Genomic DNA, 11,696 nt, shown 5'->3' on the forward strand with positions numbered 1-11,696 from the left:
TTTGAAACGGCAAAGCATTGATGGACATCAGCCAGTCATTTTGCAAACCTTTCTTTGAAGCATTCTTTTTGAGTCTTCGTACTCCTTCAGCAGCGCTGTGTGACTGATTTGATACTGGACAACAAAGTCATCCAGCCTGGTGAGCCTTCCCGAATGTAGACGGATATGTTTCAGATCCCACTGGCTCTTCTCCATTATCCCCTGCGTTTTATTATTCTCAGTAATATTCTGAAAAATCAAATTAAGAAATCATTAAATGTGATTTTTTTTAAACATACACATTGTTGTTGTGTGCAATGTTGTATGATCTGCAATACAGATGACTCCTCTGGACCCGCCGTTTCTCAATCACACCACACAAATATGTATATATACTAAAAATCATGTGTCTTACTTGTCTCTTGATCTTTCTTAAGGCATTGTATTTGTTGTGATACTGCTCATACATTTTCCCAGTGCCATGTCTTCCAAGGTCACCTTTGGATTTTGAAGATTAGAATAATATTGATGTGTGTAATTTCATTTTATAAACTAATTACTTGTCTACTTTAAAATGGCTTACCTAACATTATTGCAGACCATAATCCAGAAAAAGGAAGAAGATATTTGCTGATGTGCTCCATGAGCCCCTTGCTGTAGTAAGGGTTTGCCTCACCATCCATCTCCAATGATGTGTTGGAAATGAGCTTCTTAAAATGTCTCCCAAAGAGGTTGTTTCCCTTGACTCCCTAGCCAACAGACAAAACAGAATAATTATGTGATTTGAACATTGTGTGCACTCATCTTTCATATCTATAATCTAAAAACCCAACATTATGTTGTATAAAACATTTAAAATTACTTGTGACTTGTGATTATTATGCTATTCCAAAGTATTTAAAAAGATATATAAGAGGCAAAAGTTTAGCCTTTAGTTTTAATAAAAATTGACTTCAGTTTACCTTCAGGTCCTCATCAGCTTTTGAGTTTCTGTCATTGCCATCAACATCAACATTGGCTTTCTGCATCAACAACTGAAGGTTGTGAAAATGTTTTTCGACATTCTCACCACTACACGGACTCCCAAAAACAACTGCAGCACTTTGAACCATGTCAGTGAGGTCTTTTAAGGAAGTTGCAGTAGTGAAGACTCCAAAAGTGTGCATTGCAAGATGGTAGTTCTTTGGTGCACTGCAGTTAAAGAAAAAATTGTCTTTAAGTGTTTCCAAAACAGTAATAATGTTTTCCCAAATTGAAAAATGAAATGCCATGTCACATGTCACAATAAAAAACAAACAAGTGAATACCGTATTAAAAGGACTACACTTACTACTTTTTACAGATCTCCTTGGCATTCTTCATAACATGACTAAGGCATCTGTGAAGAATTGGAACCTCGAAGTCTTCCTTGTTTCCTTTCCCCGAAGCGATGTTATAATAATGATTTATTGTGTCAGAGAGATTTTTTTTGCAAAAGCTAAACAGATAGCTTGCATTAGGACCATAGATCCATCACACATAAGCATTAAAGGTGAACGCATGGCTTTGCGCCCAAAGGCCCTTGCAACATCAGTCAGAAATGCTTCCAAAAAACATGTAACTGAGGCAGTGGTATGGTCACATGTTAAATATGTAGCCACTGGTAGGGGAGAGGATGTTTTCCGTGGATTTCTTACTACAAGTTCGTAAACATAGAAAGGAGGCGAACCCTTTCTTTTTTTCATGATACTTCCTGTAGCATCCAAATAAAGTATGTCCTCCCGACAGCGGCTCTGGAAAATCTCAATGCTCCTGGAAGACCATAAAAAAACACCTTTTGGATGTAACATCACTTTCTGCAATACATCCTCTGGGTTGTTCTTCTTGTTTGCCACCATTAACTGGAGACTCATAATCTCATTATGATGAAGACGACTTTTCTTTCGGATTTCCAAGGCTATGTTTCTCAACACTTGAGGAGTTGGAACTTCATCTCTACAGCCCGATTGCACAACATCATCATCCATTTTGCTCATTGTTTCCAGATACATGGCTCTAGGTAATTGCTTTTCCAATTCATGGCCAATTTTATCTCTCTTATGAGCTCTTACAGGTCTTCTTCTTAGTTCATAGTGGTTGTGCACACACTCGAGACCTTGAAAATTGACTTTTGCCTTTAGATCGTCTTCATTATCTACAGTGACAGTGACAGTGACTGGACAATCCTCAAAACTGCAGTAACCCAGACACCAGAAGAAAGGGCCCTTTCTTACTGAGTCCAAAGCCTTGACTCTGTGCCTTTTGAAGGCAAAGGAACAATATGGAAACACTGTCCGTATTCCGTCTGAAATCAGATTTGTCCACTGTAGTCCCTTGTATCCTCTTTGGGATCTCTTATTTTTTATATTAGTCCATTCTTTCCTTTTCAGGAAAAAAAAATTTGTTGCAAGTGGGACCCTGATTCTTATGAATCCATCATCAGATGAGTTGCTGTTAGGCTAAAAAAGAGGAAAAATTTATTTTGTGAGAAAACATTTTGTCCATGTTACATAACTACCGTAATATCAGTAAATATACCTGAAATACTTGTGTATTTTAAGTATATTAACAACCAGTGTTTCTAATGTCAGAATATATAGCAAAAATTCATGTTGAGAAGTGTCATGAAATATAAATTTCATTCTATGTTACAACATTTGATAAAATTCTTTATTTAATTGTATATTGTGTTTTTAAAAATATTTTTTATGTAATATAAAGTGGTCATTTAAACAATGATCCTAGCGCCAATCATAACTTATGTGAAAGCATTTTTAATGACTGACCTGCTCAGGAGACAGCTGTCCATCCTCCTGCAAGGAGATGTCCGGTGACAGAGAAGCGGCAGCTGATAGTTCTTCTGGTTGCTATTACATGAGTTGAGAGGTGTAACTTTAGTGTAATTACATGGAAGTGTTAAGGAGAAATTATGATAGTACAGACAGACTGACCTGCGCAGGAGACAGCTGTCCATCTTCCTGCGAGGAGATGTCCGGTGACAGAGAAGCGGCAGCTGATAGTTCTTCCTGTTGAAAATGACATTACCCGTAACAATATTAATTTTAGGGATAATTTCAACAGTAACACATTGACTAAAATTTGGTATACCAACATATTTGATATCAAACACATAGAATTTTATTTATGGAACCTGCTCTGGTGGCTTTTGTCCATTATCTGAATCCCCTTTGACTGGTATAGACAAGTTCTGTAGAGAACAGGCATACATTTTTAATAAATTTGATTTTAACTAAATAATTTAATACAATATATTTTTTTTAAAAATAAGTGAAAAGAACTAACCTGACGAAATGCATCACAAATTCTGTAGCGGTTATTTTGATTATTCTGAATACCAAGTGTCAGGCAAACTTGACCCCAGGGGCCTTCTTTATGAAGTGCATGGTCCTCCAGTTGGATGCCATGTTTTTTCAGCTGTTCCACAGTTTCAATAATTTCATTGATTGTAATCGTTTTATTTTTGTTCTAAAACAGAAGATATAGCATTTTCAGTTTTATTTTTCGTGGAAAATGTATATGAAAGAAAAGAAGAAAAAAATACATACCCCAAATAAGCAGAAGCGGTAGACTCTAAGTGTAAAAAAGAAATCATTACATTGTCATTTATATCATTGAAATCATAACATTTTATAAAGAATATGTATAATATTCTCAATGAATTGAGAACAATTTTAAATCGGTGCCACTAATTACAAAACTATCAACTTTGTTTCTATTCAAGTACTATTTGAACATGTTTTTGTGAAATGCAATGCCCCTGAAGAAAATGTGCAGCACTTGATGTTAAAAAGCCATTGCCTGTTAGCAACAGATGTGCCTGTTATAGAACACGTGTTAATTAATTTCTGCCGTATGCTACAACTTTGCCTGAGTCCTGTGCGCAAATCTTTTTTTGTTTTTGCTCATAGCGAAGCCTGTTATCGAAAAAATATGGTGAAATAAATGTAATTTTAAGTGTTACACATAAGAAAAAAGACATTTTTACAATCAGAAATAAACTAGCTAATATCTTAGGCTAGGCTACAAGTAGGGATGGGTATCATTTAGGTTTTATCCGATACCGGTGCCAAATCGGTACTTTTGAAACGGTGCCGGTGCTCCAACGGTGCTCAAACCGGTGCTTAAAGAATGGAGAACATAAAATTGGTCCAAAAACCACTCATGTTCAGCTGGTTTTTTGTAAAAAGATAACAATGTTAGCCTTTTCTACAGCTATGGGGCATATATGGTATCACTCTTGGCTGGAAGCAGTGCTTAAACAATGGAAAAAACACAAACTTTGTCCAAAAACCTCTCATGTTTAGCTGTTTTCCACTTTTTCTTTGGTCATTTTAGCCTTTTTGGCCAGGGTGAAGGGAGTATCTGCCATCAAACAAGAAGACAGCCGCATGTAGCTATGATGATGTTTGCTAGTTCACCTTACGTGCATTAATGTAATAACGTGGTTAGCCTACTCAAAGTAAATTACACACGAACAACATTAAGCTACTCACGCAAAGAAGAACGGCTGCTGCTGCATCATCATCCTCATCATTTCTGCTACACTGGCAGGGCTAGGGGCCAGGACTCTACTCTTCGGGTTTTTGGGGATGTTGCTAAATCCGGGTCCGATAACAGGCACCACACCCGCAGTAGATGCGCTCGGTGTGAGGTCTCGCAGCAAGCTATCAAATACGGCGCATTTCTCGGCTTTTAAAAAAAACGCTATGCGTCGCCAGGTGTTTCATCAGATTCGAGGTGTTACCTCCTTTGACAGTTTCACAGTATCAGCTTAAAGCACTTGTTGCAGGCTGCTGAGTTTGCATATTTTGCTGTGAAGTACAGCCAGACTTTTGACCGCTTCGTCTTGGGCATTTTTAATCTGTAGCTCTGCTCTAAAAGAACGTACGTACCTGGACCCGCCTACTATCCTCAGAAACATAAAATGATTGGCTAGAAGTGTATCACAGCTCAGGAAAAAAAGCACCGAAATAAAGCACTGAAATGTGCGCTGCTTTTCGGTCTGGTTACTACCGTTTATGACACCGGTACCCATCCCTAGCTACAAGACTTGATTACTCAATTACATGTAATTGGAGATGAACTACTTTGTTAGCAAATTTTAAAAGTTAATATTTAAAGTTTATACTTAAAAAACGAACTCACCCCTTCTCCTTCTTCGGCATTTTTTCTGCACAAGACTTTTATGTTCAAAATGACATGTTTTCACCTCTAGTTTTTGGAATGTCGACAGAGTCAGACACTCAAAGCTCGCATGTCCAGTAGTGGGCGGTATAGGCTCTCCAACAGATTTTGTTTTTTTCAAGTGGACCATTATGGCTTTGCAATATTGCTCCACTTGATTAAAATTTTAAAATATCTCTATTTATTCAATCATTTTATTGTAAAATTTAAATTTGCAGTTATTATCAAAGGAATACACATAAGTGGTTGATAGGAAATATTAAGACTTAGACAAGAGACGTTCAAAAGATGAGGAAAAACAGAGGGGATGTGGGACGGTGACACAAGACAGTAAATTCCATTGGATTACCTACTGGAAGAAAAAAACAGAAAAGAAAACAAGCAAAAATATAACACAATACACAACAGCAAGTATCACATCCACAACCTAGATAAGTATAAGTAACAGTAGAGAATAAATATTGGTGTCAGCACGGCCCCTGCCAAGAAACATTACCATCTACATGTATTTAAAATTGAGACGTGGGCACCGGCAACTTAGGAGAGGTTGAATACACAGACCATCCCTTGGACGCCATTCAGCATGCCCAGCACAAGTGATGTTGATGTATAGATTGTGGAATATAATTGAGGTACAGGTGGTCGGAAGGGGACACAGCAGGAATGTCTCACACCCACCTCAGTGAAACAACTGTACGCCAAAGCCCTGCATGTGTGGCGGTGTGATGGAGTGGGGATGAGGAGGGGAGGGAAGTGAAGGCAAAGTACTCTCTCGTGGGGCCAGGTCCCCCGCTGACCCAAGTAGGCACCCCTGGAAGCCACAAAGGCCCATCCGGACGGGGGCCTACATTAGCACCACCACCAAGCCCCACGGAGCCTTGGGTGGTGGGCGCACATCGTAACCCACCACAGAGGAAAATACATCCACCCAAACATTCAATAATCTCTCTGACTGCATAAGACGAAAGACACCACAGCTGAGTTTATTGTCCACCTCTGTACTAATTTTAAAGTTAACTATTGTCTTTTTTTTGTGGGTTTTAAATGTGGTGAATACTTGACAAACAAAGTAAAAAGAAAAAACCAAAAAGACAATTATAAATTAAAGGGCCTTGGAGATGTCATTCAAACTAACACCATTGCACATCAAAACATAAATGTGAGTAACAGAAAGAATAAAAAAACATTTCAGAATAATTCTAAGGTGGAATTACCCTGTGGAAACAGGAACTTTCCATTTTAGAGCATTTTTGAAATCACTAAAAGTTAGGTCAATTATGGACAATTTGAAAGGGCTTTTATTTTTGAAAGCAAAATCAGAATTACTTGATATTGATATGGTATCACTGTGGGGTTGTATACTGTTGATCTAAAGTGGAATTACCCTGTGGAAACAAGAATTTTTCATTTTAGAGCATTTTGAATCGTTAGAAGATTAAGTCAAATATCGGAAATTTCAAAGGGCCATTACTATGAAAAGCAAAATCAGACTGACTTGATATTGATATGGTATCACTGTGAAAAAGACTGCGGTTGGAAAGTGTTGATACAAAGTTCAAATAGTATTTGGAAATACGACTTTTGCTTTTCAGAGCATTATGAAGTCATTGAAAGAGTAGTTCAAAAATGAAGATTCACAGGGCTTTTACTTTGAAATCCAAACTAAGATGGCCTTGATAGTGACAGGGCACAATTAGGGTACAAGGCTGTGTCATATAGATCATTCATTAGAGTTTGTAAAATAAAATAAAAAAGCCTAAATTATATGTTATTATGTTCTTAACATATCTGTTAATTGTTAATTAGATGCATTTTTTTTTCTTTCTCTGCCCGTTCTGTTGGTTTTTGTTTTTTGCCCTTCTCCCCCGTCCCTCTTCTCAGCTGTTTCTCTTTCCCTCTTTCTTTCTCCCCTTCTTTCCCCCAGTCAAGTCTGTCCCGTATTCAGCAAGTGAAAATAAAATAAACAATAAAAGGTGAATCAAATGGACCATTACGGCAAGGCTGGGATGGTCAATTTGGTAACGTAAATCCGTTGGGCATCTTTCTTTGCCTTTAGACAATAATTCTGATGGCAAAAGAGCCAAACGGGACAGGCAAAAAAGAAAAAAAAAAAAGTCCAGTCACACCTCCAACACTTAACACCCACAACTACTACTTGGCTCTATATTAGGAGCCACTGACTCACCTGCCAAACACCACCTTTTACAGCACCTACTGTTTATAATGCTGCTCCTCTCTGTCCTTTCCACAACACCTACCTGCATGGTTTTGCTGAGAATACCAAGCCACAAGGTGACATTCACATGATTTAATTAGGAAAGAAACTAGCATACATTCAAGCGGATCCCAAGAGTGAGTTACTTAAAAGACAGTAAATGCACAACTTCCTCAAAGCACTTCAAATATGTGTGAAATTGAAGCCAAAAAATTCCCAGCTAACTTTCCAGGAAGTCCTCCATGCCCGTGCTTTGAATTGGTTTCTTTTTAGATAGATTGCAAAGTTTGACATGTTGACGTATGTAAAGTGCAGTAAAAATAGAAAGAAAAGAAAGTAGAAAAAAGAAAAAAAACAAAAAAAACCATATCTGTTAATTCACTCGAAGTTGGCTTTTATTTTGAAATCCGGTTTCCACATCCATTCCCGTAATACTTTGAATACACAGGGAACGTAAAACAAACTGGAGGCTGGCTTGACTGCAAGTCTCGAATTGGAGGCTGGCTTGACACCAGTGCTGCACTGACTGTGGGACTTTAATGTGTTAAAAGCAGGTTGAAGACGCCTCAGAAACATTTGAAGATTAAAATTTAGCATTATGGCTGCTGGTGGTTTGTAAAGCCTCTCCTCAGCTGTATTTTTGTTACTAATTTATGTTTGTTGTTGTTTAACACAGATTTCAGAAGAGCAAATATGCTTAATAGTTTAACTAGATTTCAATTGTCAGTGTGGGACTGCTGAGTCACCTGAAGAACTCATTTCATTCATTCTCCACATGATGTTCATATACAGAAATGTTTCACAGGAACTGATTTCTCCCAAAGGGTGAACTAGTGTGATTCCATATATTACCTCTGTATGAATGTACTTCTTAAATGAAGGCAAGTGTTTGTCCTTTTCTGTTCCTCAGGTACAGTACGTGATATCAAGGGCAGGCGGTCAACACTGGGGGAAGACAAGAAGCAGACGTACTTCCAAGAAGGAGCTGCAGTGAGGTCAGAGGTCAGAATTTAACAGCTCAGGTTTATATTTTAGAGGTTATAAAAAATCAAAATGTATTTATAAAGAAACCTTTAAATAATAGTCATAATTATGCTTATTATAAGAAATATCAAACATTTAAGTGGATTTTCTGTTACACATATTGTGTTAGCCCTGCAATAAACTGGCAGCCTGTCTTTGTCCTGTATCAGCTGGGATAGGCTTCATCCTCCCGCAACCCTGAATTGGATACATTGTATTCCAATTATGTAATCTGATCATTTACAAACTGAAGGTATCTAATCAAAATGTAAGTAATAATTATAAAATGGGAAAGCAGAAATAAGTGTGACATAAATGTAAATGTGTGAGCTGACATAGAGGACAGCTACATGTGGTCTGAAAAACCTCCTGTTAAAGGAGGAACCAGTTAGAAGCTGTTTTCAAAGTAGCTGAGCAGATTTCATCTCAAGTAAGCGATTAAGTGTTTGTTCGTTTGTTCTGCCACTTAAAGAGCATTTAAGGACGTCGTTTGAGTGTCCAGTTGAATTAATTCTACTGGCTCTCATGGTCATTTGTTATTATAGACATATTTTTCATGTTCATCCAGCTATTTAGTAAATTCTATCTATTTAGTAATATCCGTCAGCTATAAAATGTAATATAAATATAAAAATATCTAAATATCTCCTGTCCTTTATGTTTTAATGATGTAAGTCTGTTATCGTGTTACATTAGCATTCCTCACATATCAATGAGATGCTGTACAGTACAATCCTACTGACACAGCAGAGGGATAACGACGGCTATTCAACATCGTTACACGACACATTCGAGCTGCATGACGCAGACAAAGTGACTAAATCATCTTTTTTCTGGTTTATTGTCTTCAAACCAGCAGACAAAGCTGATGGCAGAAGATGTCAGAGAAGAACTTCAGGCCGTGGACTGAAAAGGTATTTTTTTCTTGTTATCAAAAGACATTTGGAGTGGCAGCTTCTACAACTGGTTGTGCTGAAGTAAAGCTTACAGTCTAAGAAACCACAGTGTTGATGTTCAGCACAAAGAGAAAAGAGCCACCAAAAAGCTGTCAGCCACAGATGTGCTATAAGAGTTAGAAACTCTACTTATGGAGAAACTTTCTAAGTCTAACAGGGGACAGGTACTCCTGCCCAAATAACATGATATAACCCCACATACAGCCCAGCCATAAAGTGAACCAAGCCATTTAGTTAAAGACAGCATGGGACCAAATGCATGTAACCAGCCTGCATCAACCTGACATTTCTTCCTCCTGAATTAAATGAATGAATGGATGAAAGTTAAATGACTACAAACCTAAAGCCACTAGTTCCCACACTGGAGCTCCCTGACACTGTGTGTTAACCGTATTTATCTTGAATCAACAGTTGTAACAGGCTAAGATACGTGAGACACTGCATTGAATTTGTTCCTGTCTTAATGATTTCAGCTGACTGGTTTCAGCTCAGATGTTCTGCTTTTTCCTTTCAGTAGATCAAAGCAGCTCGTGCTCCTTCTGCTTCCAATTTAGAAGAAGAAGAAGAAGGCGAAGGCTTCAGCGAAGTGGCGTTCATGGTCTCAGTGAACAGTCACGGTCACACACTGCATGTGGTTTTAAAAGCAACATGTCTGTTCAGTACAACGATGGAGATGTGTAATATTAGTGCAGCTACGGTTTGTTCTTGAACATCAGTTCTGTTTTCTACTTTGATCACTTAGACCAAAAAAGTGTTGTTTTCAGATTCTTTCTTTTACATCTATAAAGCACCTGTTCATTTTTTTTATTACAATTAGTTCCACATGAATGTTAGTGTTTCCTTTATGATCTTTTAATGCTTACACTACACTGTACATGTCTACATTAGAGACATTTCTGTTTCCTGTTTCTGTTGACTCAGAGTTGTGAAATGTTCTTTTATTTGATGCACAATATGAAGTTCATAATTTTCTTACAAATAAAACTCTAATGACAAACATGAACAGCTGTGCTTATTTCTGAGACATGAGTTTTTGAATGTGTTGATATTTAGACAGTGTGCATCTGTCTGCTGAAACTGTGATGTGAACCTGAGGTGATGGTCAACAGAAGGCAAATATACATCAATATAAAACAATATTGAAGTAATGTCTTTACCCTCTGCAGCGTGTGGACGCTGTGCACGCAATTACCTTATTCACTGTAGTAAACATGCACCGCTAGCTCACGTGACTGACTGTCTCCATGGTTACATCGTATATTATTAGCTATGTAAACAGCTTCCAAAGATACCGCCATAGCTCTCTGCAGCTGTAACACTTTCACACTTTGCAAATCATTTCATGTTTTTGATCGTTATGAAGACAGAATGTGTTTTTAAGGTCATGCTAGGCGGTTGCTATGGTGGTTGCTGTGGACTTGGGTGGACCGCGTCCGATTCCTGTTATTAGCTGTCCGCCGCAGGAAGGCCGCGTTCCACTTACAAGTAGTGACAGTCTGCCGCAACTCGAACTCAAACCCCACTTTGTTCTTTAATTATAGGCCTTTTATAGCCGTTCATGACACGCACACACACATAAAGCACTTTGCCTCACCATGAGAATGCAACTTCACCTAACCTAACCTTAAAGTATCTGATATAGGATAGAAAAATGAAGCAACCAGAGATTTAATGATGACGACTCTGGGTTCTGTAGTTCACGTTTTACAGTCCTGAATGACTCTTTGCATATGATTTATTGAAGAGGAGTTTAGAATGCACTTTACATTTAGACTGTTGCTGTTTCATTTTTTACATTGTTGCCGTGTTATGTCATGAATAAGGTTCACCTGCTGGGGGTTTGATGGATCAGCTGGACAATACAGTCAAAGACAGACTTCATTCATCATATGCAAGAATCCTAGTTGGATTTTTGTTGTCACTCATGTTTTTGAACCAAATATTGAAAACAATTCTGACAGACTGGATACCTGGTCAGGGTGTACATTACCTTGTACTCAAGCATCCCAGGACAGAGCCCTGCCCCACCATGAGCCTGGGTGGATACGTGGTTATTAATATAAAAGGACCGATACTGAATATGAATATTTCATGAAAATTGAATTATAATACAAATTAGTAATAAGGGTTTCTCTGCGCCCTTATCTACCCCATACTCAGCTGCGGGCAGAGAGGGTGACAGGCGAGGATGGCACTGAAGAGAAGATGCTCGGTTTCTGGAGTCTCCTGGTCCTGTCAGTATTAGTAGGATGCATCTGCTGTGTCTTCTCGTGGATGCTCACCTACCTTGACTCGTTCCA

The 11,696-nt window shown here is 38.1% G+C and overlaps 1 protein-coding gene, 1 long non-coding RNA gene and 1 pseudogene across 2 annotated transcripts in view; 2 read left to right on the forward strand and 1 right to left on the reverse strand.

Moving 5' to 3' along the window:
- LOC146682033 (NACHT, LRR and PYD domains-containing protein 3-like) overlaps positions 1 to 11,696 on the forward strand; it is a 356,929-nt gene that overhangs the window by 90,822 nt on the left and 254,411 nt on the right. The gene's annotated exons all lie outside the window — the stretch shown is intronic.
- On the reverse strand, positions 218 to 2,015 carry LOC146682036 (uncharacterized; annotated as a pseudogene).
- On the forward strand, positions 8,808 to 10,399 carry LOC146682037 (uncharacterized). Its single transcript, XR_014917985.1, has 3 exons — positions 8,808 to 8,870; positions 9,297 to 9,354; positions 9,911 to 10,399. It is a non-coding gene; the product is annotated as an uncharacterized LOC146682037 (long non-coding RNA).

Source organism: Copadichromis virginalis, linkage group LG23, assembly GCF_057382275.1.
Source record: "Copadichromis virginalis isolate Kocher_CV1m ecotype Utaka linkage group LG23, C_Virginalis_male_GT1.1, whole genome shotgun sequence".
Lineage (NCBI taxonomy): Eukaryota > Metazoa > Chordata > Actinopteri > Cichliformes > Cichlidae > Copadichromis > Copadichromis virginalis.